Consider the following 24,740-nt stretch of genomic DNA (forward strand, 5'->3'; position numbering starts at 1 on the left):
TAATAATTTTTTTTTTTTTACTAGTAATGGCGGCGATCAGCGATTTTTATTGTGACTGTGACATTATGGCAGACTCATCGGACATTTTTGACACATTTTTAGGACCATTGTAATTTATACTGCAATCACTGCTATGTAAATGCAGTGATTCCTGTGTAAATGACACTGGCAGTGAAGGGGTTAACCAGTAGGTGGCAGTGTAGGGGTTAAGTGTTCCTAGGGGTGTGTTACTAACTGTTGGAGGCTGGGCTTTCACTTAGTGAACACTGATCTCTGCTCCAATCACATGGAGCCGAGATCAGCGTCCCTAGTTGCTAGGCAGAATGGAGAAATGCTGTTTACAACGGAATTTCTTCATTCGGCCGCCCTGTGAGACGATCGCGGGTATGCCCGTGGCGATCGAGTCCACGGGACCCGCGACCGGACTCACGGGGGTCCCGACCAGCACGGGAGCACGCCGCCGGCAGTGCACTCCTGATGGCAGGGCGGCAAATTTTTTATTTTTTTTTTAACTACATCAGCGATTTTATCTGCGAGGCACCAATCAACTTAGCGTTCATTTTAGTTTTCCTCGTCTTCGCATCACATCATTGTAGCTCATCTTTTACGTTAATCTTAACAATCAAAGACTTTGTTCGATCATACATATAGAATAAATATAGTGCCAAGTTATCCTGCGCTATCCCTTGGATTTACCCCTTACCATCCCTCGCCCTACTTCTTCACTTTATTTTACCCCCTCCCCCCAATCCCTCTCTCTTTTAAATCCATTCTGGGTAAAAGAAAAGGGGGCAGCAGCCCAGATCCTACAACAACTCATCAGACGTCTGCTCTCAGTCGGGCCTCCTCCTTTCTTTGTCCCTTTATCCTCTCGTCTATCCCCTCCCTCCTCCCTTTCTGTTCCTGATTACTTTCCCTCGGGGTTCTACTTTAGACCTCTCTTCCACCTTTCCTATCCTGCTTTTACTCTTGTGTTATCTCCTCCACATATCGCCATGACCCTTTAAATTTTTCCCAGAGATCCCATTTCCTGTCCCTCTCTTCCTCTATAGCTGATTCCTCGTCACCTCCCTCCCTACTTTCCATATGTTGTACTTCGTTTACCCGACAGATCCACTCCTGGATTTTAGGACTTTCTTTCTCTCGCCATTTTCTCGGGATAAGACTTTTTGCAGTATCAAGTAATATAGAGACTAATGATGTTTTGTATTGATTTATTGTCTCCTCTGTCCCATGAAATAACACCATCCATGGGTCCTCTCTGATTACTTTTCCCGTAGCCACCTTTATTATATCGATTATCCTCTTCCAGTATTCTTTAATTATGGGACAGTCCCACCATATATGGCCCATACTCCCGATAGACTTACATCCTCGCCAGCACTCCGAAGATTGGTCGTTTCTAAACCTACTTAGTTTGTCAGGGGTGGCATACCATCTTGCTATACATTTGTAATTTGTTTCTATCAGTTTACTCCCTCTCCCCGCATAGTGGGTTAATGTTAATATTTTCTTTCTGTTTTGAGTGTTACATTGTACCCCCAATTCTTTTTCCCATTTATTAATGAATGCCGGTTCCTCCAGTTCATCCCCCTCTGAGATTATATTATAGATCGAACCAATATTTTTTCTTTTTTTTGTTAATTTATCCTTCTGACATAATTGTTCAAAAGGTCTTAGTTCTTCTTTACTCCGTAAGGGATGAGGTAGCTTTAAAACAAACATTCGTAGCTGGAGGTACCGCCATTCATCAATCCTCATTAACTCTGTGTCTTCTCTTAGTGCTTGAAAGGTGCTTAATTTATCTTTTACTAAAATATCTTTTAATTGTGCATTGTCTTTTAGTATCCAATTTCCCCCTATTTCTCGTTGTCCTGGTGAAAAATAATCGTTATCTTTCAAAAAAATCAAAGGTGAATTGTAACCCCATTTTTTTTGCATGTGTATTTGGTCCCATAGTTTAAAAACTTGTCGTGTGATTTTGTGTGTATTTGAAACCAGTGTCCTATATTGTGGCGGATTCCATATTATTCTCCCTAATTGTGTTTGAGAGAGCGTGTTTTCTATGCCGACCCATCTTTTTTCGTTTACCTCTTTCGCCCACTCTACCACCCGTGACAAAACTACTGCATTATAATATCTTTTTATATCCGGGGCTGCCACTCCCCCTTGTTTTTTCCCTCTCCTTAGTACCGCGAACGAGATTCTCGGTTTTTTATTTTGCCATATAAACTTCGATATTATCTTCCTTAAAACTACAAAATAGGTCGCAGGGAGTGCAATGGGTATCATTTGAAATTTATATATTATCTTCGGGACTAAAATCATTTTTACCACATTTATCCGACCTAACCACGAAAGGGGACTAGATGAAATTTTATTTATTTCACTCTTGATTTCCTCTAGTAAAGGGATATAATTTTTCAGGTATATTTTTCTTATGGTGTTTGAAAGGAAAACTCCCAAATATTTGATTTCTTTACGCCAGGGGAAGAAGAATTGTGCTCGTAATCTCTCCTCTTCTTGTTTACAGATGTTTATGTTTAAAACTTCTGATTTTCCAAGATTAATTTTTAGATTAGAGATTTGTCCAAATTCTTCAAGTATCTTTAGCAGGTTCGGAATCGTTATCCTGGGGTTTGTAATAAAGAAGAGCACATCGTCCGCGTATGCGGCTAATTTGTGCTCCTCTTCTCCCATTCTGATCCCCTTGATGTCTGAGTTATTACGGATTACAGCCAGCAAAGGTTCCAGGGAAATCGCAAACAGCAGGGGTGACAATGGACACCCCTGTCTGGTGCCATTACCCATCTGTAACAATGTGGAAGATTCTCCATTGACCTTTACTGTCGCTTGTGGGTTCTTGTATAATGCCTTGATCCAGTATAACATCCTCGGGCCCACCCCCATCTCTTCTAGTGTTTCTAGCATGAGTCCCCAGTCTACCCTGTCAAATGCTTTTTCAGCATCAATTGACAGGAATAGACCTGGGGACCCACTGTCTTTTAATGCTTGGATGAGGAGCAATGCCCTTATTCCATTGTCCCTGCCTTCTCTCTCCGGGATAAACCCGACTTGATCCGGATGTATCAAATTTGTCATATTTCTTTTAAGTCTTGCTGCTATTACTTTGGCGTATAGCTTTACATCTGTATTTAGCAGAGCAATCGGCCTATAGTTACCACATAATGTTTGATCTTTCTCCTCTTTCGGGATCAATGTGATCGCGGCTCGCAATGTTTCTCTCCCCATATCGTATTCGGTACCTATTCCATTGATGTATTTGCATAATTGGGGGACTAAGGTTTCCTTAAATTTTTTATAATACGAGGTTACAAACCCATCTGGGCCCGGGCTTTTCCCCGAGGCTGTCTCTTTTAGAGCCATATAAATTTCATCTTCAGTGATCATATCCTCCCTCTCCCCTTCTTTCAAACGGGGTACTTTAGCTTTACGCATAAATTCTTTCATTTTCTCCGTTTGCCCTTTTCCCTGTTCGCCTTTCTTTTCCACGTTATATAAAGCTTCATAGTAAAGTTTAAATACTTCTGCTATTTCTCTAGAGGTATATGCCATTTTACCATTCTTATCCTTTATTTTGTCAATAAAATTGACCCCTCTTTTACTTTTCACTTGTCTCGCTAGGTTTTTTCCTATTTTATTTTAAGTTCCTCTCTCTTATTGATCAATCGATGGAAGATCTCTTGTTGTTGGCCCCCTTGCTTTTTATGCTCCTGTTCCAGACTGTGGACCTCTCTAATCAACTTCTCCTTTTCTTCTTTTCTTTCCTTTTTTTTCCTGGTCCCTATGGAGACGAGGACACCCCTAACGTAAGCCTTATGGCCCTCCCAGAGGGCAGCACCCGATACCTCCCCTGTATCATTTGTCATAAAATAAAATTCTATCTCTTTCTGTATTGTTTCCGCCGTTTTCTTATCCCAGAGGAGCTCCTCATTTAACCTCCATGTAAAGGGGCATCTCTGTGTCCCGGGTATCCTCATCTTCATAGCCACCGGGCAATGGTCTGAAAAAGTTGCTATTTCTATTTTTGTTTCCATAACCGACTCCAATAACCTGTGTTCCACCAAAATGTAGTCCAGCCTGGAGTACGTCCCATGCACTGGGGAAAAAAACGTGTAATCTTTTATTTTTTCGTGCTGTATCCTCCAGACATCTGTCAGTTGGCTTCGCCTCAACCGAAGCCTCACTTTTTTTGCACTCCTCACACTCTTCCCCTTTGCACCGGACGTACTATCAGATGCTGGGTCCATACAGAAATTAATATCCCCTGCCACTATTACATCTCCTTTTTTAAACTCCGCAAGTCTCCCCAGTATTTGTATCATATATCTCTCTGGATTTTTATTTGGGCAGTATATATTAGCTAGGGTAATATTTCTATCCCCTATTTTCCCATTTAAGAATATATATCGCCCCTCTGGGTCAATCAGCCTATCGAACACCTCGTATTTTATACCCTTCTCGAACCCAATTGCCACTCCCTTAGCCCTCCTAATTGGCGAGTCTCCATAAATCCAGTTTGGGTAATTTTCAGAGTACAGTTTCACATTTGTATCTTGTGTTAGATGCGTCTCTTGTAGAAAAATTATTTCTGCTTTATATTGTTGTAGTTCTTTTAAAAGTTTGAATCTCTTATCTGGAGAATTCAAACCCTTAACATTATATGTCACAAACTTTATCTCAGCCATCTGATCCTACCCTGGGAAAATTTGTTCTGCACCTTATGACATACCTTAGAGCCCCCTCTCTTTTCTTCCTTATTTACCTTTTCATTCCCTCTTCCCCTCTCCTGCCAGGAACATTTCCCCCCCTTTCCCCCCCCCCTCCCCCCCCATCCCTTCCTTCCCTCCCCCCACCACCCACCCTTCCGGCCCAATCCAGGCCTCTGCTTTGCATAGTGAGTTTTACTCCTTCTGCAAGCCCGATCTCCTAGGGTATGACCTTGACTGCGTCCCCTCTCCCCATAGGCCCCAGTCCCCTTCTTTTCCCGCCAACCACTCCCCCCCCCCCCCCCCCAGCCCCACAATCAAGAGAACATCGGGAGAATCAGGAGAGACAGTTATACATCTACTAAGTTACAAGCAATTCCCCCTTCCTGTACCTCTCAGTCCCTACACCTCCCATGGATCTAACGGGATCAGGGGGATTGGAATTCCTATTTTATTACAGAAGTCCTCTATTTCATCTAGGGTTTTAAGCTTAAGCGTCCTCCCCTCCTTCTGCACTAGAAGCGCTGCCGAAAAACCCCAACTGTATTTTATGTTTGCACTTCTCAGTTGGTCCAATAAAGGCTTTAGTCTTCTTCTACGTGCCAGGGTTCCCGGTGCCAGGTCCTGGAAGACCTGTAACGTTGATCCTTCATATTGAATTGGAGGTAGACCTCTGAGCTTACTCCAAATCTTAGCCTTTTCTTCGTATAGCTGGAGCTTTATTATTACATCTCTCGGTACCTCTTCCCTCAACCCTTGAGGTTTCCTTACTCTGAGCGCACGTTCTAGTTTTAACTCTGTCCCTTCTTCTTTTCCCAATAAGGGATTGAATATCTTTCCCATTTTTGTGCCCAGCTCTTCTCCCTGTTGTTCGGGTAGTGATCTAATTCTCAGGTTTTGTCTTCGATTTTGATTTTCCTGCTCCTCCATCTTATATCGGATCTCTCTATGCGCTTCCTGCGATTTCTTTACTTGTATTTTTAAATCCAGTATTTCCCTGGCCTGTCTTCCTGTTTGTTCCTCCATTTCCTCCACTCGCCTCAGTAAGTGCCCCATATCCTTCCTTACAGTTAGGATCTCCGCTTTAATTATGTTTTCTAGTTTCAGGAACATTTCCTGCATTTCCCCCTTTGTGGGTATCTGAGGGGAGCTCCCTTCCTGCCTTCTTCCACTCTCCTGATCTACCTCCTCTCCAGAAGAGTCTCCCTTTGTGTTATATTCTTAATATCTAAATTTTAATTGGCTTGATTATACTTTATTCAGAATATAATTCTCCATATTGTGTGAAAGGAACCTTTGAGACAATAATTTCTATGTTATGACTTGCGATAATTGAAGAAGTAAATATTTAAAACCTGTCAGGATTTTGATAAATGTTGTTTATGTTATATTCTCCAGTTCATTATATATATGTTTTTAGAAAGTCATTTTATATGTAAGTGAGGAGGCCTATGTAAGTTGAGACAATATTTTTCTAGAGTCTAAGTCTAAATTCTCCCTTCCCCCTTACATCCTGTCATTAGAATGTGGAGTTGTGTTCTCCTTAGCCATACCCTTGTGAAGGAGGGTCTGTCTTTTTGACGCGAAATTAGAAGTCTGTTTTATATAAACAAAAGTTAGATAGGGAGACTTCCTGTTGAATCCTGGTTTCTCAACTAGGCAGATGTGTCTTGGAAGCTCAGCAGCATATAAGAAAGACACATGTCTTGCACACAGCCTTCCAGCATACAAAGGGTTATTCCGCCATTTTAGATAGGCCACATGGCATTAACTGAATTGTACCATAAGACAATTTTAAAGATACAAATGATATATTGAATAAGAAAGAAAGATACTAATTACTATTATTGTACTCTTTTTGTAAGTATACTTTTTCTATTTAAATGTGTACAAATAAATACACATTTTTTGAATTACGCTGACTCAGATCTAATTAAGGAAATTCGTCGCACAAGATTGATCGATCTCAACATATACTTAAGACTTTGAAATATCGTACATTATTATTTCATATATTTCACTTTGCCCCCTCCGGTTTTCCGACCTCCTTCCTCCGCTCTCTCACCCCTCTTTGTTTTCCCTCGGGTCCCGGGCTTTTTTGACTTGTTTCTTTTAAATATCTTTGAATCGAACTGGAGTTTAAACTCTCCCTTGAATTTTTGGGCTCATTTGTTTTAGGGTTTTTTCCCTTCATGTTCTCCTTTATCTTTCTTTTCCCCAGGATTTCCCAGGGTCCTCCTTTCAAGAGATTCTCTTAATGGGGGGTTCTCTTGTACTTTTACCACGCTACCACTGATTTCCAACCTTTAAAGACCATAATTAAGGTAGCTTAACCACTTGCCGACCGCCGCACGACGATATACGTCGGCAGAATGGCACGGGCAGGCATATGGGCGTATATATAAGTCCCTGCCTGCCCGCGGGTGGGGGGCCCGATCGGGCCCCCCCCCGGTGCCTGCGGCGGTCGGCATTTCTTCGAGAGCGATCCGGGATGAGGGGGCGGCCATTCATTCATGGCCACCCCCTCGCGATCGCTCTCGACGAATGGAAATCCCCCGTGACATCACTTCCTCTCCTGTAATGTAAACACAGGAGAGGAAGTGATGTATTCTCTCCTCCGTGTCGGTATTTTCCGTTCCGACACGGAGGAGAGCGGATCAGTGAGTTGCACCAACACTCTACACACACAGTAGAACATGCCAGGCACACTCACACCCCCCCTTTACCCCCCGATCACCCCCCCAATTACCCCTGCCCCCCAGTCACAGTGACACCAATGTCATTTTTTTTTTTTTTTTTGCATTGGTGTCATTTGTGACTGTAATAACTGTTAGGGCAGTTAGAGTTAGCCCCCTTTAGTTCTAATGTACCCCCCTAACCCCCCCAATAAAGGTTTAACCCCGTGATCACCCCCCGTCGCCAGTGTCACTAAGGCTGGGTTCACATTGCAGCGGTTTATGAGAACGAATGTGATTCGCACCGCACTGCAGTGCAAATCACATCCGATCTCTGTGCGATTCGAGTTCAGCCATTCGCCGCACCCGCCGCACCCGCCGCACCCGCCGCAAATTCGCACGGGACCCTTTTTTTGGCCCGCAGCAGAATCGGATCGCATGGGTGTTCACACCATGCGATCCGAGTTTGCAGATCGCACTGCGATATGCGAACTGATCTGGGGGTGTCAGTAACATTTCACTGACACTCCCAGCAGTTCGCATAGGGCAGTGTGAACTGCCGCCGGGAGGCATGCGATGCGGGAACCCGCCGCGGATTCGCGGCGTTTCCGCATCGCTCCAGTGTGAACCCAGCCTAATAAGCGATCATTTTTCTGATCGCCGTATTAGTGTCACAGGTGACGCTAGTTAGGCAGGTAGGTATTTAGGTTCGCCGCAGCTTTTTATAGCGCCAGGGACCCCCATATACTACCGCATAAAGCCCCCTGATTGCCCCCTAGTTAACCCTTTCACCAGTGATCACCATATAACTGTTACAGGTGACGCTGGTTGGTTAGTTATTTTTTTATAGTTTCAGGGCACCCGCCATTTATTACCTAATAAAGGTTTAACCCCCTGATCACCCGGCGGGTGTCATTTGTGACTAATAACTGTTAGGGCAGTTAGGGTTAGCCCCCTTTAGTTCTAAGGTACCCCCCTAACCCCCCCAATAAAGGTTTAACCCCGTGATCACCCCCCGTCGCCAGTGTCACTAAGGCTGGGTTCAGATTGCAGCGGTTTGAGAACGGATGTGATTCGCACCGCACTGCAGTGCAAATCACATCCGATCTCTGTGCGATTCGAGTTCAGCCATTCGCCGCACCCGCCGCACCCGCCACACCCGCCGCACCCGCCGCAAATTCGCACGGGACCCTTTTTTTGGCCCGCAGCAGAATCGGATCGCATGGGTGTTCACACCATGCGATCCGAGTTTGCAGATCGCACTGCGATATGCGAACTGATCTGGGGGTGTCAGTAACATTTCACTGACACTCCCAGCAGTTCGCATAGGGCAGTGTGAACTGCCGCCGGGAGGCATGCGATGCGGGAACCCGCCGCGCATTCGTGGCGTTCCCGCATCGCTCCAGTGTGAACCCAGCCTAATAAGCGATCGTTTTTCTGATCGCTGTATTAGTGTCACAGGTGACGCTAGTTAGGCAGGTAGGTATTTAGGTTCGCCGCAGCTTTTTATAGCGCCAGGGACCCCCATATACTACCGCATAAAGCCCCCTGATTGCCCCCTAGTTAACCCTTTCACCAGTGATCACCATATAACTGTTACAGGTGACGCTGGTTGGTTAGTTATTTTTTTATAGTTTCAGGGCACCCGCCATTTATTACCTAGTCTCACTAGTGTACCCCTAAATTTAGGGGTGTCTACTTTCCAAAATGGGGTCATTTGGGGGGGTTTGTGCCATCTTGGCATTTTATGGCCTTCAAAACTGTAACGCCCTTAGAAAGCCTGAAGGCGGTGCTTGGTTTTCGGGGCCCCGTACGCGGCTAGGCTCCCAAAAAGTCCCACATATGTGGTATCCCCGTACTCAGGAGAAGCAGCAGAATTTATTTTGGGGTGTCATTTCACATATGCCCATGGCATGCATGAGCAATATATCATTTAGTGACAACTTTGTGAAAAAAAAAAAAAAAAAAAAAAGTTTGTAATTTTCCCGCAACTTGTGGCAAAATATAAAATATTCCATGGACTCAACATGCCTCTCAGCAAATAGCTTGGGGTGTCTACTTTCTAAAATGGGGTCATTTGTGGGGGTTTTGTGCCATCTTGGCATTTTATGGCCTTCAAAACTGTAATAGGTAGTGAGGAGTGAAGTCAAATATTTACGCCCTTAGAAAGCCTGAAGGCGGTGCTTGGTTTTCGGGGCCCCGTACGCGGCTAGGCTCCCAAAAAGTCCCACATATGTGGTATCCCCGTACTCAGGAGAAGCAGCAGAATTTATTTTGGGGTGTCATTTCACATATGCCCATGGCATGTGTGAGCAATATATCATTTAGTGACAACTTTGTGAAAAAAAAAAAAAAAAAAAAAAAGTTTGTAATTTTCCCGCAACTTGTGGCAAAATATAAAATATTCCATGAACTCAACATGCCTCTCAGCAAATAGCTTGGGGTGTCTACTTTCTAAAATGGGGTCATTTGTGGGGGTTTTGTGCCATCTTGGCATTTTATGGCCTTCAAAACTGTAATAGGTAGTGAGAAGTGAACTCAAAAATTTACGCCCTTAGAAAGCCTGAAGGCGGTGCTTGGTTTTCGGGGCCCCGTACGCAGCTAGGCTCCCAAAAAGTCCCACATATGTGGTATCCCCGTACTCAGGAGAAGCAGCAGAATTTATTTTGGGGTGTCATTTCACATACGCCCATAGCATGTGTGAGCAATATATCATTTAGTGACAACTTTGTGTAAAAAAAAAAAAAATATTTTTTTTTTGTCATTATTCAATCGCTTGAGGCAAAAAAATAAAATATTCAATGGGCTCAACATGCCTCTTATCAATTTCCTTAGGGGGTCTACTTTCCAAAATGGGGTCATTTGGGGGGGTTTTGTACTGCCCTGCCATTTTAGCACCTCAAGAAATGAGATAGGCAGTCGTAAACTAAAAGCTGCGTAAATTCCAGAAAACGTACCTTAGTTTGTAGATGTGACAACTTTTGCGCAAACCAATAAATATACAATTATTGACTTTTTTTTTACCAAAGACATGTGGCTGAATACATTTTGGCCTAAATGTATGACTAAAATTGAGTTTATTGGATTTTTCTAATAACAAAAAGTAGAAAATATCATTTTTTTTCAAAATTTGCGGTCTTTTTACGTTTATATCGCAAAAAATAAAAATCGCAGAGGCAATCAAATACCATCAAAAGAAAGCTCTATTTGTGGGAAGAAAAGGACGCAAATTTTGTTTGGGTACAACATTGCATGACCGCGCAATTACCAGTTAAAGCAGCGCAGTGCCAAAGTGTAAAAAGACCTCTGGTCATTTACCAGCAAAATGGTCCGGTCTGAAAGTGGTTAAATAAATAAAGGTACTGTCCCTTTGGTTACTTTTGTTCGACCGCTGCGGGGTGATTAAACCACCGTATCGGGTGAAGGAGTTACAAAATCCTCCGCCCAATGTACATTAAGCCCGAGTTCCTGGGTCCCAAACTTTAAATTACAAACATTTACCTCCTTCTCTCTTCCGGTTTTCTGTGTTATTATTTCTTGTTTTGGGCAGTTCCTGCACTGAAAACTTCTCTTATACTATCACTGCAGCGCCTCAGTTTTACAGACTTTATCTACCATATTTATTACATTTCTCGTGTAGATATAGAATGTGAGGTGTGGTACTGTCCCTTTAAATCACTTCTGCAGACCATGGGAAAGAGAGAGGAGGGAAGATGCTGACACAGCCAGGCCAGTAGAGGCAAAAACAAACGGAAAATCAAACGAATGCATAAATCCAGTCCCTCATATGTTTACACCACTGTCTCCTGGGATCGGGATCTATATTACCAGAGTTGCCACTTCTTCCCTTACAGACCTCAACAATATCACTTATCTTGTCTCATTACACTGTCCGTCCCGATACTGCATTTGTCTGCAAGTACGTTCAGTCACATCAAAAACAAAATCCAAGTGGAAAGATCTAACCTTGTTTCCCCTCCTCTGTGTCCTCTCAGAGGAGACCGGGGATCGGAGTGGAATCGTGGGGGGGTCCGTGGGAATCACCACTATCTCCAGGAGAGAATCCTACCTCCCGTCCACCTTGATACTGTTCCTCGATCTGCCACTTGTGCCGCTGCTCTCTTCAGACACTCCCGCCCTGCTTACTCCAAAGCGGGAGGTTGTACGGACAGGCCGGCCACCGACCTGTTGCTCACCGTTAACGGGGCTCGAGCGGGGGGACGACGCTGGGGGTCGGCACGGCTGCTCGTTCTTTACGCCGGAGCAGAGCACCCTCTCACTGTGCTCACCTCCGGCTTGCTCCTCGGGACCTCCACCATTTCCCACGAGGACGCCGCCGTCAGGCCCCTCCCCTCCCCTCTCTCACATCCGCCCCATGACCGCGAGGAGAAGGGGAGGGCGGCAAATTTAAAGGGACGTACAGGTACGCCCATTTGCCTGCCCGTGCCATTCTGCCAACGTACATCGGCGTGTGCTGGTCAGGAACTGGTTAAGCTGTGTTCAAATCGTTTTTTGTTTGTTTATTAAAACTAAGCAGGTACAAAAAGTGTGTCTGCTGACTTTTAATTAGGGATGAACCAAACACCTTGGGTTCGGTGCGCACCAGAACTTGCGAACAGACGAAAAATTGGTGCGAACACCGTCAAAGTCTATGGGACACGAACGTGAAAAATCAAAAGTGCTAATTTTAAAGGCTCATATGCGAGTTATTTAGGGTTGCCACCTTTTCTTCAAGCCAAACCCGAACACTTTAGCGGCGTACGGCATGGCACACCAACCGCGGCGCGATTTTGCCGCGATTGTCACCCGAAAAATCGCGGCAAAATAACGCAAACGGAATTGTGGGATGCCTGTCACCCAAAAGAAGTTTTGCTTTGTGATTGGGGTGCCATTATCCCCCATCCCCTCCTATTACAAATCTTCTTCCCCTACCATCACAAATCATCCTCCCACCAATACCCCCCATGGTAGCTGACAGGGTGTACCACGGGGGCCCCAGCACACAGGGGGATCCGGACAGCAGGGGGATCGGAGCAGGGGGTGGGAGGGGGGTTAATTACAGAGGAGGGGGGAAATTTAAGAGGAGAGGGGCAATTACAGAGGAGTCAAAACATAGGGGAGAGAGAGAGAGGCGACAGGCAGCTGTTGGTGCGGATGTTTTTAATAAATTAAATGTTGAAAAAACAATCCACTCACTCTTCATATCAGAGCTTATATATCAGTCTGTGAAGTCTGCTGTCCCATTCTCCCCTCCGATCCATGCTGATGTTATCACTGAATCTCAGGAGGAAACAGAGAGCTGCGGGAAACTCATGTGAACTGTCAGCCTCTGATGATGGAGGTGTGGCTAAGCCTCCGGTACGCTCTGATTGGTCACAGCGTCCCAGGCTATCTGACAGCTCACTGCAGTTTCCCCGCATCTCTGTATCCTCGGCTTCCTCCCGCGATTCAGTGATAACAGCAGCATGAATCGGGAGAATGGGACAGCGGAGTTTACAGACTGACATGCCTACAGCTCTGACTTGGAGAGTGAGTGTATTGTTTTTAAACATGTATTTTACTAAGAAATACCGCACCAGCAGCTGCCTGTCGCCTCTCCCCCCCCCCACCCGCCGCTTTGATATCCCTGGGTCCCCCTGTGTTCTCGAGCCCCTACAGGAGGCCCCATGGTACCCCCTGTCAGCAGCACTGGTGTCTGGGTATCAGGCAGAAGGGAAACCTGGGCACAGCATTCCAAACCCATACTGTCCGGGTCAAAAACGGACAGGTGGCGCAAACAAACTGAAAAAAAAACATCAATTGAAGGCACTGTGCCCATCAGACACAGCCACTGTGCCCATCAAACGCAGCCACTGTGCCCATCAAGCGCAGACACTGCACCCATTAATTGCTGCCAGTGTGCCCATCAATTACCGCTACTGTGCCCCATCAAATGCTGCCATTGCGCTCATTAGGGTTCACGCCATATTCGTGTGGCGCTCACGGCCCACAATGCACTGCGCCATCGCAGTGCATTGTTGGCTCCTGATTGGCCAAGCATGCACTGTGACCCCGCATGCTTGGCCAATCACAGCGCCGGCAGCGAGGAGAGCCATGATTGGCCACAGGCTCAGGGGGGTTTAGTACATGCCCCACACTATATAAGGCCGCCAGTGCAGCCTTATGTAGTGTGTTGCGGTGGTTAGGGAAAGAGCAGAATAGGCAGGGACAATGTCTTTGTTGCTTGGGAACCTAATGCTTGTTCAGTGGGTGTTGTGTGCCTCCAGCACAATATACACCTGAAAATACCCCTTATAGCTGGTGTTCTGTAATACAGGCATCTGCAGCAGTTAAAGTGGGTGTTGTGTGCCTCCCGCACAGTATACACCTGAAGCTACCCTTTATTACTGGTGTTCTGTTTCTGTAATACAGGCATCTGCAGAAGTTAGAGTGGGTGGTGTGTGCCTCCAGCACAGTATACACCTGAAGATACCATTATTGCTGGTGTTCTGTTTCTGTAATACAGGCATCTGCAGCATTTACAGTGGGTGTTGTGTGCCTCCTGCACAGTATACACCTGAAGCTAACCCTTATTGCTGGTGCTGGTGTTGTTCTGTTTCTGTAACACAGGCAGGCAGCTGCAGTAATTACAGTCGGTGTACTGTGTCATCTGCTCAGTGTGCACCTAAAGCTACCCAATTGCTGGTTTTCCCATCTCCCTACAGGCCATTACTATGTCTGGAAGGCCAACAAGGAGAGACAGACAGGCGCGAGCCGATAAAAGAGGGCAAGCAGGCTCTGTGTCTAGAGACAACAGTGCTGGTCATGAATGCGGTGCATCGTCATCAGCACATGGCCATGGGACATGCTTGTCCTTATTTTCAGCAGCTGGACTTGTTGAGCCGCATCATGCCGAAGACTTGGTAGAGTGGATGACCAAGCCCTCCTCATCCTCCTCATCCTCTCTCACCCAGGCTCAGGGTACTAGCAAAGCAGCTGCCAACGCATCCTCTAACCCTCATTTCAATGTTATAAGTAACTCCTTCCCTAGACCCACCATGTCTTCCCGAGGAGTCCCCCGAACTGTTTGAGCACAGTGTTGGGTACATGCTCCAGGAGGATGCCCAGCATTTTGAAGGCTCTGATGATGATACCCAGCTAGAGGAAGGCAGTAGCGTGAGCGCAGAGAGAGGGGATGCTCAAGAAAGACAGCAATATGGCAGTCATGTTCCATCAGCTGCAGCATACTGCCAGGTTTGCTCCAGTGATGAAGAGGGAGGGGATGATGAGGTCACTGACTCCACATGGGTGCCTGATAGGAGAGAGGAGGAGGCACATCTCCAACGAGGCAGGATGCCCTCCAGGGGCCAGCTAAAGGGCAGCACACCGACTGAATCCCACCGCAGAGCTCTGCCTGTGTAGGGCGCTGCTTCTGCACGTTATTCCAAAAGTTCTTTGGTGTGGGCCTTTTTTGAGACGAGTGCATCAGATCGCACCGCTGTTATTTGCAACATATGTCTCAAGCATATCGCGCGTGGCCAAAACATCAGCCGCTTGGGCACCACATGCTTGACCAGACATATGTTGACCTGCCATGCAGCTCGTTGGCAAGCGTACCTTAAAGACCCACACCAAAGAACAAAGTGGACCTCCCCTTGCTCCTCATCAGCTGGGATCTCCAACCCCACTAGACCTTCAGTCCTCTCTGAAACCTGCACTGAGAGGAATGAAGGTGTAGAATTAGGTGTGTCACAGCCAAGTGCTTCCGGGCACTCTGCTAGTAGTACACAGACGTCCGATTGTAGCAGGAACATTTCCCTGCCCCCGCTGCTGGACCATCGAAAGAAGTTCACTCCCAGCCATCCACATGCCCAGTGGTTGAATGCTAGCTTGGCTAAATTGCTAGCACTTCAACTGCTACCTTTTCAGTTGGTAGACTCGGCCCCCTTCCGTGAGTTTGTGCAATGTGCGGTTCCTCAGTGGCAGGTCCCCAAACGCCACTTTTTCTCACGGAAGGAGATTCCGGCTCTCTACCGGCATGTGGAAGGCAATGTCCTTGCCTCACTGGACAGGGCGGTCAGCAGTAAGGTGCATATTACCGCTGACTCATGGTCCAGCAGGCATGGACAGGGACGTTACCTATCTTTCAGGGCCCATTGGGTCACTCTTCTGGCAGCTGGGAAGGATGCAGGACAAGGTGCAGTAGTGTTGGAGGTTGTTCCGCCATCACGCCTCCAAAATGCTACTACTGGTTGTGACACACCTCTCTCCTCCACCCCTTCTCTTCTTCCTCCATGGCCTCTTCCTGTGCTTTGTCCTCGGAACCAGCGGTGCTCCGTAGGCGTTCAAGGGGCTACGCAAGTACGCAGGCAAAAAGATCCCATGCCGTGCTTGTGCTGGTTTGGGGGACAGGAGCCACACTGGGGCAGATATTTTGTCAGCTCTGCAGGGGCAGGGCAAGAGGTGGTTGGCGCCACGCCAGCTTAAGCCAGGACTGGTGGTTTATGACAATGGCACCAACCTCCTCTCCGCCCTCTGACAGGGACAACTGACCCATGTGCCCTGTGTGGCTCACGTCCTTAACCTGGTGGTGCAGCGGTTCTTGGGCAGGTACCTGGGCTTACAGGAGGTCCTGAGGCAGGCCAGGAAAGTCTGTGTGCATTTCTGCCAATCATATAATGCCAGTGCTCGGCTGGTTGAGCTCCAAAAGGAGTTGAACCTGCCCAAGAACCGCCTTATATGTGACATGCCCACCAGGAGGAACTCAACGTTGGCCATGCTGCAGAGGCTGCACACGCAGCAGAGGGCTATCAATGAGTATCTGTGCGACTACGGCACCAGGACAGAGTCAGGGGAGCTCATTTTTTTTTTCACCACGCCAGTGGGGCATGATCAGGGATGCATGCACTGTCCTGTCACCATTTGAGGAGGCCACGAGGATGGTGAGCAGGGACAGTGCATGCATCAGTGACACTGTCCCTCTTGTCCACCTGTTGGAGCAATAGGAAGGAGGGAGCATACACAATGCCACATCCGTAATTGTGTATTTGTGACATCACCTCGTGCTGGTGGTCGGAGGATCCAGGAAGGACGGGTTTGTCCGTGTGTGTGCCGGCCGGCACACCAGACTTGAGGCTTCTGTTTTTCTTCGCATATTTGAGTTTATATTTATTGTCTAATGCCGCGTACACACGACCGGACTTTTCAACATCAAAGGTCCGACAGAACGATTCCAGTGGACCATTCGATCATGTGTGGGCTGCAGCGGACTTTTGATTTGCAAAAATCCGACAGACTTTAGATATGGAACATGTTTCAAATTTTTCCGCCGGAACTCCGCCGCACCCAGTTCCTACCGAGTCGGACTTTGGTGTGATTGTGTGTGGTCAAGTCCATTCATTCGTAAAGTCCTTCAGAACTCCGTCAGAACTCCGCCGAAAGTCTGTCGGACCTAGTCCCTCGAAAAGTCCGGTCGTGTGTACGTGGCATAACACATATATGGGTTTACCACAGAGTGATTACTGTGGCATTTGCACTGCTCTGGCCATCTGATGTTGGCCGGTGCGGTGTAGCACATAGGTGAATTTTAACACTTACCTATCCAATTTGTATGTTACTGATGTAGCGCAGCTTATTTATTTTTCTTTCTATTTTTTCTGTAGCTATGTGGTACAGTTAATCTGCAGCTCCCAATAGGTCCTCATATAGACCATTTTCCACGCATTTGCCTATATTTAGTATAATTGCATACCGTAGCGCAGTTTCTTTTTCAGCATCATGTGTAGCTGCTGTCCAGGGCAGTCTAAATGCAAATATCGCCTGCCTAGGAACACAGATTAACAAAAGATAGTTGGAAAGGAAAATGTTTACTCCATCAGTTCAGTGTGCAAGAAGTGACAAGGACACAACATTTCTGACAGGATCAACTGCTACTTATTGTACTCACCGCCATTTAGATGAGGGAAGTGACAATATACATTTCCCTACTTTTCCAGCAGTATCATGGAATTCTGGTTGTCCTGCAGTCAATAGGAACAAGAAAAAGTAGACAAAAAATGAATGAACTTTTTGGAAGGTGATTCATGCACTATATTAAACTGGTGCGATAATTTTTCCTTAAACAGAAAGAAATGTGACACGTAGCGCTAAATGTGTAAATAACTCAACTTACACCACCTACTTAATCAAATCAAACACAAAAAATTATGACAGTAAAGGTCAATATATACACTCGCATGTACATGTGAATCTAAATATAAAGTGCTAAATGTGCAATCAATATACTGTCAAATTAAACTTTTCAGTTCAATTTGCATCAGATAAGAAAAAAATATATATGTGAAAAATATATATATATATATGTGATAAAAAATTATTATTAAAAAAATTATTATTATCCAGTAATGCCGCATACACACGATCGAATTGTCCGGCGTACTTAGTCCGATGAAACGCATTTCAGCGGACAATTCGATCGTGTGTGGGCTTCAGCGGACTTTTCCAGCGTAAAGTCCGGCGGACTTAGAAAGTAGTTTTGCACTCCAATCTTTCCGCGGGACTTTCAGCGGACAATACGTTCCTCAGTTTGCTAGTCTGGCGGACTAAGAATGACGCATGCTCAGAAGCAAGTACGAAAAGGAAGCTATTGGCTACTGGCTATTGAACTTCCTTTTTCTAGTCCCGTCGTACGCGCTGTACGTCATCGCGCTAGCAAACGCCGGACTTTCTGTGTGTCCGTGTGTGGCCAAGTCCGTTCGGTAGAAAGTCCGCCTGACTATCCGCCGGATTGTTTGCCGGACTAAGTACGCCGGACAATTCGCTCGTGTGTATGTGGCATAAGATATAGTATGAAAAATAAGTCCAACACAGGTAATCCATGTGAAAGTAGTAATCAGTGTCAAAACAAATGAATTGCTCCTTCACCACACCTTCTGTGACCGTGAATCCCCTGTTGTGAGCACACTCACCAGCTAGTAAGCCTCACGCTCACGTGCTTGGCTAATAGAGCTTTAAATCCTCTAAATAAGACGATAATTGTAGAATCATCAAAATTGCGGAGCCCATACACATTGGTCCCTCCTTGGTAATCTACGTGTGTATATACCTGGCAAAGAAATATAAAGGAAGCCTCCAATAGCGTAATACAGTCTCAACACTTTAATAAAATGAAATCTGAGTGCACTCACATGAACAATATAAAAGAAAAGCCAAATCATAAATCACTCCACATCACGCTTGAACTTCTTAGATGCATAGGTATACTGGGGCATTGGTGGTCACGGCGGACCTCAGATTAGGTAAGTGATTTGATTCCTTCTCACCCCTCCTTATATGCCGCGCTTGATCTCTTTCAGCGGATCCGTGGTGTATTACAGCTTCGTTCTCTTCATCCAGCAACCACCTCACGCCACCCAGTTCTCTTACTCACTAACACACTGTGTTCGCCAGATAGCCACGCCCCGACATGTTTCGTCATCAATATGACTTCTTCATGGGATTAAGGAAAAATTATTGCACCAGTTTAATATAATTTTTGTATAAGTAGCAGCTGAGCTTATAGGTTGGAAGTGTTTCTAGCGTAGTGATGATACACGTTTTGATAGGAATTGGGTGTGGTGTATCTATTTATTTTTATGAGTCATGCACGATACCTACAGTGAAGTCACTCACTCCACCAGGTACACAAAATAAAAATAAAAAATAGAAGAGATGTTGAAACCTGCATTGCTCAAGACCACATCCTCTGCATTTGTTTCCTCACACTGTTCGCACCTAAATGTTCTTTTGCCCAATTTTAAGACAACATTAATAACTTTTAATAGCAAATAGCAAATCATGCTTTTCCTTAACTGAATAAAAAGCTCATGAAAAACAAACAACCACACTACAATTATGTCAAGTCTTTTATCCAACTTTATTGAACCAAACGAAGCACACTTCAGCTCCATCTAGGAACACCATACTCTAACATGTTTCGCCCTTGTGTTGGCCTAATCATCCCTAAGAGCTAACGTTTGTTCTTGTGCAATAAAAACACCTTTACTAATATGATGAAATGTTACTCACAAAGATGGAGGGTAAGAAGCATTAAAGGACAATCTCCCAAATGGCAAAAATCCTCCCAAGGCCAACACTCAGTCATGGAGTCCACTGGGTTAACAGTCCAATATGACACCCCTGTCACCCCCAGGTCTATATCAAAAATGTCCTGAGGGTCTGTGGAGCTGGATAGTGGTTTCATATTGGATCACTAACTCGCTGGGCTCTGTGGTTAAGCAAATTTGTGCCATTTGAGAGATTGTCCTTGCTTTTTACCCTCTGTCTTTGTGAGTAAAATGTTATCATAATAGCAAAGGGGAGTCCCACACTGCTTACCGGAACATCCTTCCAGCAACAGGCTGAAGAAGTCAACCCACCAGGCTTAGGGAAAACCTACAGAACCCAGAAATGGTCAATATTGACTCAAGCTTCTCAGACTTCCCATATTTTCCACTGGTGCACTGCTGAAGCCCCCGGCTTATGTACATTGTGGCCCTGACAGTATTACTCCTCCACTAGAACTTTTGCTATATTAAAGCGGAGTTCCACCCTAAAGTGGAACTTCCGCTCATCAGAACCCCCCCTCCGGTGCCACAATTGCCACCTTTCAGGGGGGAGGGGGATAGCTACTTCTGGGAATAGCTAGCCGCAGATGCCCCCCCCCCCCCCATTGTCTTCTGGGAAACATGCTTCACTTCCTGATTCCCTGACAAAGGATGGCGGTGGGGGCAGCCGAGAGACGAGCGATTGCTCGTCATCTGCTGCCGACATCGCTGGACCCTGGGACAGGTAAGTGTCCATTTATTAAAAGTCAGCAGTTGCAGTATTTATAGCTGCTGACTTTTAATATTTTTTTAACCACTTTCAGACTGGACCATTTTGCAGGCCAGTGACCAGACCACTTTTTGCGATTCAGCACTGCGTCGCTTTAACTGACAATTGACTGCAATGTGGCTCCCAAACAAAGTTGACGTCCTTTTTTTCCCCACAAATAGAGTTTTCTTTTGGGGGTATTTTATTACCCTTGCGGTTTTTATTTTTTGCTCTATAAACAAAAAAAGCAACAATTTTGAAAAAAACGCATTATTTTTTACTTTTTGCTGTAATAAATATCCCCCCAAAAATATATAGAAAAACATTTTTTTTCCTCAGTTTAGGCTTATACGTATTCTTTCTACATATTTTTGGTAATAAAAAAATCGCAACAAGCGATTATTGATTGGTTTGCTCAAAATTTATAGCGTTTACAAAATAGGGAATCGTTTTATGGCATTTTTATTAATCATTTTTTTTTTACTAGTAATGGCGGCGATCAGCGATTTTTATTGTGACTGCGAAATTATGGTGGACACATCAGACATTTTTGACACATTTTTGGGACCACTGTCATTTATACAGCAATCAGTGCTATACAAATGCAGTGATTCCTGTGTAAATGACACTGGCAGTGAAGGGGTTAACCAGGGGGTGGCAGAGTAGGAGTTAAGTGTGTCCTAGGGGCATGTTAATAACTGTGGGGGGCTGGGCTGTGTGTTAGTGAACACTGATCTCTGCTCCAATCACAGGAAGCAGAGATCAGTGTCACTTGTTGCTAGGCAGAACAGGGAGATGCTGTTTACAACGGCATCTCCCCGTTCTCCTTCCCCGTGAGACGATCGCTGGTGTCCCTGCGGCGATCGAGTCCGCGGGACCCGAGACCAGACTCACGGGGGGTCCCGACAGGCACGTGCGTGCGCCGCCGGCGGTGCACACGCGATGGCAGGGCGGCAAATTAAACTGGACGTACCTGTACACCAGTTTGTCTGCCCGTCCCATTCTGCCGACATACATCGTCGTGCGCCGGTCAGGAACTGGTTAAGGTGCAGCTCCTCTTTAATTGTTTAAGGGTTACCCAGGCCTACAGTCTTCCAAAGTAATGGTAGAGTTGAGTGGGGGTTGATTTACTGAAACTGGAGAGTGCAAAACCTGGTGCAGCCGTGCATGGTAGCCAATTGGCTTCTAACTTCAGCTTGTTCAATTAAGCTGCCAAAAAAAAATGGAAACTGATTGGTTTCTATACAGAGCTGCACCAGAATTTGTACTCTCCAGTTTTAGTAAATCTACCCCAGTGTCTCAAGCTACATTTAGCTCAGATTTTAACTGGTGGCCAAGGTGAATCCTTTTTGTATGTAAAAGAAGAATTTAATTAGCTGAATCCAATGCTTTTCTGGTGCCTTGAGTTTAGGTCACCAGTCAAATTGGTTACCATATTACCAATACTTGCATATAGAGATTTGGCTACTATAGTGAAATACAGGATTTAAAAATCCCTCAGATGGTTTTGATGTTGACTTTTCAAAGCAGCGGTGTTCTGTCAGATTTTTTGTATAATGTGAAAGATGATGTTACGCCGAGTAAATAGATACCAAACATGTCACACTTTATAATTGCGCGCACTTGTGGAATGGTGACAAACTATGGTACCTAAAAATCATCATAGGCGACGCTTGCAATTTTTTTTACGGTTACCAGGTTAGAGTTACAGAGGAGGTCTAATGCTAGAATTATTGCTTTCGCTCCGAGGATCGAGGCGGTACCTCACATGTGTAATTTGAACACAGTTTACATCTGCGGGTGCAACTTCCGTATACGTTTTCTTTATTGCGTGAGCTCGCGGGGATGGAGGCGCTTTAAAAAAAAAGTTTTTATTATTTATTATTAAATTGTGTTTTAAAAAAATAAATAAAATTTGATCACTTTTATTGCTGACACAAAAAATGTAAACATCCCTTGTGACAGTAATAGGTGGTGACAGGTACTCTTTATGGATGGATCAGGGGTCTAAAAGACCTCTAATTCCCTCCTTTGCACTTCAAAGTATTTAGATCGCCGAAAAATGGTGATTCTGAATACTGTATATTTTTTTTTAATCCGGCGCCATTGGCAGCTGAGTAAACCGGAGCAACGTTGTGACGTCGCTTCCGTGTTTACATTCAGGAGACTGGAACTAAGACATTTACGGCTTTGTTCCAGTCTGTGGCTAGACGCCGGAAGTGCCGGATCGTGGATTGGGTCTCCTGGTGGGACAGGAAGCCCGGTCAGAGCGGCAGGGGGGGGATGTCCCCTCCCACTCCTCCGGGATAACAATCAAACGGCTTTTAGCCGCATTGATTGTAATCCCTGGAAAGACAATCGCCCGCTCTAAAAAAACGGTACAGGGATGATGCCTGCAACTGCGGGCATCATTCCGGTATAACCCCACGAAAGCCTAGTCCACATATGTGTGTACACTCGGCGCGAAGGGGTTAAAAATAGGTGTGAAATGCAAGACTCCGGTGGTTGTAACAAGATGTCCGCTTGCCCCCTTCTTAAGCCCCATACACACTATCAGATTTTCTGCTGATTTTTTTCTTCAGGTTTACCAAAACCATGTAATATGAGGTCAAACCTCAGGAGTTTCAATTTGTATGCAATCAGGCAGGCCCTTCCACTACATGGTTTTGGTAAATCTGAAGAAGAAAACCAGCAGAAAATCTGATAGTGTGTATGGGGGCTTTACTGTATCCTTACTGTGGATGAGTGCGGGGTGTAGCAAGATGGCGGTGAGGGAATGTCACTTCCGCTACAAATTCTGACGGGACGCCTAATCTGACCAAACATCTGCATGCATGCTTGAGCTAAGGGTGGATGGATCCCAGGAAGTGAATGCTACATGAATCATTTGCCCTTACTCAAGGTGGCCACGACCATAAATGCCACAGGGGTATTTTTCATAGTGAACTATTTTTTTCTTCACTATTGATTAATTGTTAGCTTTGGATCTCATTTCCGGTGTCCTTATATTGAGACCTAGATATTTTTGATATTTCTGAGGTTTCCATCTTCTCTGTCCGATTTATAGTATATATCAATTCCCACCATACAGGAGGCGTATTTACGTTGGATCCCCCCCCCCCCTTTTTATTTTGTTTTTTTTACCTGATTTTATGAATAGAAATTTATCTTACATTTAATACACGGCAATTGTGGATTTCGTTTGGAAAGATTCTTTCCTTATTTGAATTTTATTTTTAATTTTAATTGGATTTAAATATTGGATCTATATGATTGGAAATTGATCTTATATTTAATGCACGTGAATTATGCATTGAGTCTAGCCTTCTGGGCTATGCCCTGCATATGGTTTAATCCCTAGTTGATTTTTGGATCTATTTGAGGTTTACTGTATCTGGAGTTCCGACTCCAGTTTGATGGCCGCGCATATATTGATGTGTTCTTATTTATTTTAGTATGATCACCCATAAGTATTAGTGATTTTTTATTTAATTTTCTGTTTTCTCTTTGATACCTTCAGTTTGTTTTTTGTGCCCCTGTATTAGTTTGGCTTGCTGTTGATGAGCTGCTGCGATGCCCAAACATAGGGAGGGTTTTTAAAAATATGGACGTGGCTGGAGTCTATTGTGAATGTTTTAAGAATTTGATTGCCGCAATATTATTGTATATATGACCTCAAGAAAATGGCCCCTGTTCACTTTCCCTGCCACTGTTGACCTTTCGTGGTGTTTTGAGTTTGAGCTCCAAAAAAACATGGCCGCGGGTGTATTCAGTAAGGAAACCTATAAGAAAATGGCTGCCGCAATGTTATCCTATATGCGGCTTCAAGAAAATGGCCGTCAATCATTACACTACTTAAGACACCTCCGTAGTCCATTTTCTATTCCCTGGTGAAGTCACGTGACCTGTGACGATACGCGTAGGGATAAAAAAAAAAAACATTTGGACACCGCAAGTGACGTCTAGAGCATGAGCGCGGTGCTCGTTTTGTTTTACATGTCATTTTATTGCCCTATGTCAGTACCCTGATATGTTTAATAAATTTGAGTAACTGCTTTTACATACTTCACTATTGGAGCCCCTTTGTTCTCTCTTTGGTACTTTGAATTATATTGCTGGAGCGTTGAGGAAAGAATTTGCTTGCAGAGCCATAAAACCCCCTACAGAGTACAGTGTACTGGTTTGAATATTTTACCCATTCACGTGTAAGGCACCGATACACTTTATTCATTTATATGGTTCTTTAGATAATATCTATGTGATTTAATATGCTTTCCACTATTGTGTGTCTCTATTTAGTGTGACAATTTACAATTTCCCAGCTAGCAGTTTCCTATATTTGCACATTTTGTACATTTGCTCATCTTTTATATACCGATGCAATAAAAAGTATGTGAACCCTTTTGGATTTCTGCACAAATTGGTCATAAAATGTGATCTGAGCTTCATCATAGGCCGCGTACACACGGGGCGGATTGTCTGCCCAACTAAGTTCGTCAGACAA

At 45.0% G+C, this 24,740-nt stretch overlaps 1 protein-coding gene across 1 annotated transcript in view; it reads right to left on the bottom strand.

Annotated features, from left to right (window-relative positions):
* The window catches only part of LOC143925646 (uncharacterized), a 73,331-nt gene that overhangs the window by 37,949 nt on the left and 10,642 nt on the right, over positions 1-24,740 (bottom strand). The window contains exon 2 of the mRNA XM_077450112.1: positions 17,331-17,403. The gene's annotated coding sequence lies outside the window, so the exon portion shown is untranslated. The remainder of the gene's footprint in view (positions 1-17,330; positions 17,404-24,740) is intronic.

This window comes from Lithobates pipiens, unplaced genomic scaffold (assembly GCF_037356315.1).
Source record: "Lithobates pipiens isolate NorthernLeopardFrog02 unplaced genomic scaffold, aLitPip1_a1.2 Scaffold_22, whole genome shotgun sequence".
Lineage (NCBI taxonomy): Eukaryota > Metazoa > Chordata > Amphibia > Anura > Ranidae > Lithobates > Lithobates pipiens.